This window comes from Ciconia boyciana, chromosome 10, assembly GCF_034638445.1.
Source record: "Ciconia boyciana chromosome 10, ASM3463844v1, whole genome shotgun sequence".
Lineage (NCBI taxonomy): Eukaryota > Metazoa > Chordata > Aves > Ciconiiformes > Ciconiidae > Ciconia > Ciconia boyciana.
This window is the reverse complement of record NC_132943.1, coordinates 2,849,039-2,854,264: the sequence shown is the minus strand read 5'-3', so window position 1 is coordinate 2,854,264 and position 5,226 is coordinate 2,849,039.

Sequence of the window (5,226 nt, the reverse complement as noted above, 5' to 3'; positions counted from 1 at the left end):
GCGCTCCTGGAGCATCCCTGGAGGAGAAGATGCACGTGAGAGCATAAAACTTCTGCAAAGTGCCAGGGTGAACCCATCCAGCGTGCGTTTGAACCCATCTAGCAAGTCCTCACTCAGTGCTGGGCAAGCATCTATCTAGCAAGACATCTGCAAGGTTTTGCAAGCCACCATCGAGCAGCAGCAGCTGCCAAGCATCTCCCAGCAGGACTCCTGTATCCCCACGCACAGTGAAGGTGCGATGCACAGGGCATTTGGGTTTGCAAGGGTGTTTCAGCTGCCTTGTAGAACTATTTAAAGACTGAAAATCTAAAAAAAAAAGCTGTTATTCACAGCCCACCGCGTGGTGTCTGTGTAGCACTTCCTTGTAACCAGGCTCATGTACTCCCCTCAGGCGGTGATAGGTGAGAAATTACACACGATATACTTTAATGTACCCGTATAAATTACTCATTCGAAGAATGACTGCACCTACAGGAACACAACGTGCTTGTCCTGCGTTAATTACTGTGGCAGGCAATGCCTCTGCCACAGGAGCTGCTCAGTGTCGTTAATGCTACGTTGGCTCCAGCAGCACCGTCTTTTCCAGCTATTTATCCTGCGAGTGGGTCCTGCCCTGGCTGCGTCCCTGGGAGCTCGTTTGCACAAGCCGAGGAGCTGCCCCCTGCCAATTTTTCCATGTATAAAGTGAAATCGCTTTGAAGGTGTCTAAAAGCTGCTGAGATATAGCTGATGAGGTTTTCCAGGATGCCCCTAGAGACAGGCATGTCCCAGGCGTGGGGGATGCTCTGCGTGGCCTGGGGATGCCTTGCTCCGGGGGGAGCTCCTGGGGTCCGCCTCGTACCCACATTTTCTCCCTGCTTGTACAGAGCCCATGCGGCTGGGCGACGCTCTGATTTCAGTCCTTCAGGAATTTATTTTCTTCCCTTTCTCAGTAATATTTGCTTGCTTCATTAGCTGCTTATATGCTCTCATCTCATTTACGCACTGACCTTGCAGACTCCCATCCTTTCCGGGAGATTACATTGCAACCTTATTTCAGATGATCTTTCTAAGATCCTGGTCATAATGTAAAAATTATACATTAGGCCCAGATATAATATGAGAACATTTTTTTTCGGAGAGAAAACAGCTTTCAACAGACCGTGGAGTGATGTGAGAGGAGAGATCTGTTTCCATCAAATTTTCTTTATTTTGCATAAAATTCTACAATAAGCTACCATTGATTTTTATTTTCTTGGATAAATAATGTCTCCTTTTCCATCTGGAAATTTTGTCTGTGAAGAATTAGGGAATTTTCTACACTTGTCCAAGAGTCTCCAGATGTGCCATGGACTGGGGTGTCCACCTTGCCCAGTGTGGGCTTTCTGGTGCCTGTGCGTGTGGCTCTGGCCAAGAAATCCCAGCCACAGATACAGTCCTCTTTGTCCAAAAATGTCTACCGATACAAACCACTAACGATATCCCGTGACAAAGCCTTTGTTTTCTTCAGAAAGCCAGAAAGTCTGTTTAAAACTTTTCTGAGTGCATTGGTTGCATTAGTAAATGCTTTCCCCGTGGCTGCCAGATAAAAAGCAAAGATAAGAAACAGATTCATGCTTCGTGCCTTAGACCCCAGCAGAGTGTATCTAGAGCAGAAAGTTAAAATATTATGGCTTTTTTTTTGCACTTTGCTGGCTGAGAGCCAGGGACCCATCCCATGCCGCCCATTACCTGTGTGCTTCCCCTGTGATGGATGTGCTTTCTGCATGTGGAGAGGATTTGCCATCTTCGGTGGTGGGGCTCCCACAAGGCAGCTGAAATAGCTGGTGCGGTGGCGGGAGGTGATGTACGATGCCGAGGAATGCGTGAAGCTATGTTAAGTGGACGGGCTGCAGTCCCAGCACGCCGGGAACGCCTGGGGCTTGCATGGTCCTGGGCAGACCCCGCGGCAGCAGCCATGCTCATGGAAATCCTACGGTGGGTAAAATGAAGTCTTTGCTCTGATTGCTGAGGAAACTACAGAAAATAGAGTAAAAAGTATATTCCCAAAAGATGTGAGGGGTTCAAGAAGAAGAAAAGAAGTTCCTGGAGACACTTCTCTGGTATGACCTCCCATGTGTTTTTTTGGGGGATGCTGCAACCACGACTCACTAACGTTGCTGCAGCCCCGTGTCAATTAATGAGCAGTTAATCAGCCGGGGGACCCGTGCCTACTTTGGGCCCAGCTTTGCACAAGTTTTAAGGACAGGAATTCCTGTGTCCGCTTTGGCTGCATCTAAAGCAGCAGGGCTCCGGCTGACACCGAGTTATTCCCGATCCGCTCCCCAGCCTGGCGGCGAGGGGCAGGACCCACCAGCACCCGGCGGCAGCCAGAGGCTTTACCCTGACCCGCTTAATACTTCTTTTCTAGGTGTGGGTTCAGCAAAATGGGCTGAATCCCCATGTTTTTCCAAAGCTGCCCATGCCGATGTGTCCCCTGCTGAAGAGCCTGGCTTACTTTTCATATTTGCTGCAAATATTTTCCAAGGACATTAAATAAATGGGGACTGTTCACTCCAGTTTTTTGAGATTAAAATACTCCTCAATGCACACACCTTTTTAATAGACCAAGTAAAGTGAAAACAGCAATGAAGGGTGATTCTAGAAGTGTGGGAAATATAGTGCTTAATGGATTTGTATGAATACCAATATTTTTGTCCTAGGAAAATATATTGAAAATATGAAAAGCTCAGGATCATCACAGAGCATCACCCTGGCCATGTGTTTGAAAATTTGTTTTTATTTTACCAGGAAAACATCCTGTCTTGTATTGACTAAATTTTCCCAAGCTATAGAATTGACCATTTCTGTTTTAAAGAAGAAAATGTGTTGAAAAATAAGTAGATCTCATAGCTGTTAGTATGTGCACGTATACGCTAAGAGGAATTCAAGACGAACCTGGTTCTTCCTTTCCCACCGCATGTTACGCAGACCTCCCCGTGCCCATTCTTGCGGAGAGCTGACTGGAGCTCTCCTGATCTACCTCCCGCCATATCCTTCCCCAAAGTCTTCCAGCAGAAGACCAGAAGGACTTGGAGCGACTCAGTCCTTGTAAAGTCTTTGCAAGGGGAAGCAGCACCATCCCCTGGTGTCTGCGGTGCTGATGGGTTCATGCACCACGTCCCTCCCCACCCCTGCTCTGCCCGGCCAGGCGTGCCATCACCTTTCAGCTCCCTCTCCTAAAACACGCTCGCCCCTACTCTCCTCCTGGTCCCTCCCTGCATCTGCTTCTCTTTGCACTTATTTTTTTGGACCCATGTTCCACCCGTGCATCCTTTCTTCTGATGGGGAAAGCCACAGGATGTCGAGTTATTTATCCATCCAACTATTGTCTGTATGGGAGCCTAAATTCAGAAAAAGATGACATAATTTGCTACGAGTGTCTTAGTAAGGATCTCAGCTGCACCAGCTTACACGCAGTTATTTCAGTCCATATTGTGTCATCCTTCCTCTTAGGTATTTATTTCTACGTGCATGACTATAATGGCGTGGAGATAGAGAGAGGCAGAGACACATGGGCACATAGGCATTAGTCACAAGCACAGCTTCTAAGCAATTAACTCCAAGGTCAAGAATACATTTGTATATTCCGGAACTGCAACGAGATGTTTTAAGTAGCTATAAAAAATAAATATGATTAAAATCAATTCCTGGCTATCTCCATTCCATTTGTTCATGAACCAGTCCTCTAATTCAATTAAAGGTTTTAACAACAACAGAAAACTAGGGATCATTTTCATAAAGGCATTTTTGACTTGTTATGTACCATTTGCAGCTGTTTATTTTTCCCTGCAGAGGCAGAAGAGGCCTTGAAGAGGCTTTTACTTCTCTGGGTAAATAAGGGAAGAACCAGGTTCCCCATCAGCGCCGTGGCACGTGGGGAAGGTGCTGGTGGTGCCAAAAGGCTCATCCCCGTCACCGGCGCTGTTGGTGCACGCCGCGGTGGCAGAGCCGAGCGGCAGGGACGTCCCCGTTCCTGCCGGGGCTGCAGAGAGGATGCACCCCTGGACCCCATTTACCTGGGCTTTGGGGTTTTTTGGAGAACAAAATCCTGCGCGATCCCCTGTGATGCTTCTGGCCCTGGGTGCCAGCCGGTGCTGTATGGAGGTTGCATAAACCAATTTTCTCTCTGGTAACACCTTCCCGCAGCAGCTCCTCATTAGCAGCACTGAGAAACTATAGCATCTTCCCTGCCCTTGCAAACTGTTATGCAAATAGCACTTGCTGACAGCATAAATACATTCATTTCAGTGTCGCGCTAATAGATTTTAGCTCATTAGGAGTGATTTTGCCCTAATTTGATAAGGAAGTGTGAAACTATTTTTCCCAACAGCAGGTTTGTTATTTGCTGAGGTATTAAGAAAGTGTTAATTAGACACAGTTCTCCTGTCATGTTGATGGTTTGGGGAGTAGCCACCGTACAGAGCGAATAGGCTCTGAGACAACCGCGCCTGTTGCTCGATGCAGTTTGTCAAATTAAGTTAATTACGTTAGCGCGAGCGGCATGTGGCACATATGGATGTGTGTCAAAGGCAGCAGCGCGACCCTTTGTCTCTGTTTTACGTGAATTTCTCAAGCAGGAGGCACAGAAGCCGGTGGTACCTATCACAGCGAGAAGAACATCGAGTGCTCTTTGAGTGAGGTCTTCTTCCTTAGACGTTGTCCCATGCCCCGTTGTGTACACGGAGACGGCAACCTCACTACAGAAGTGATCCTTCAGTAAACCCAGCCTAACATTTGATTCTTCAGGCTGTATGCTCAGGAGAAACTTTCCCCTGCATTTCTTTCCCAGGGGCATAGGTGTGTTGGGGTCCAAGATCCTACCGGAGAGAGGGGTTTGTGTTCAAGGGATCAGTTGTTTGCACGCGCATAGCAAACCCTGTGGTGGGGAGCAGACAGATGTCCAAGAAAAGTCCCTATTTTGCCACTGAAATGGCAAAACGGCGCCTTAGTGTCTCTGGGATGGATTGTCCCAAGTGTTTCTAAGGACCTTCTGGATCCAGAGCTGTCTGAAGGCTGGAATGCCTGTTTTACTGTAAATCTGGATGCTTCAAAAACTGTTTTCATTGCATTTGAAATAAAGCCAAATATTTTCAGACTTACATGAGCAATGAAAGTTTTTAAAATGAAAGTTTCGAAAGCATTGTTTTCTTTCCGAAAAGGGAACTTCTGAAAGAAAATTGTTTCTTTTTTTTTGTTCTGTAGAAA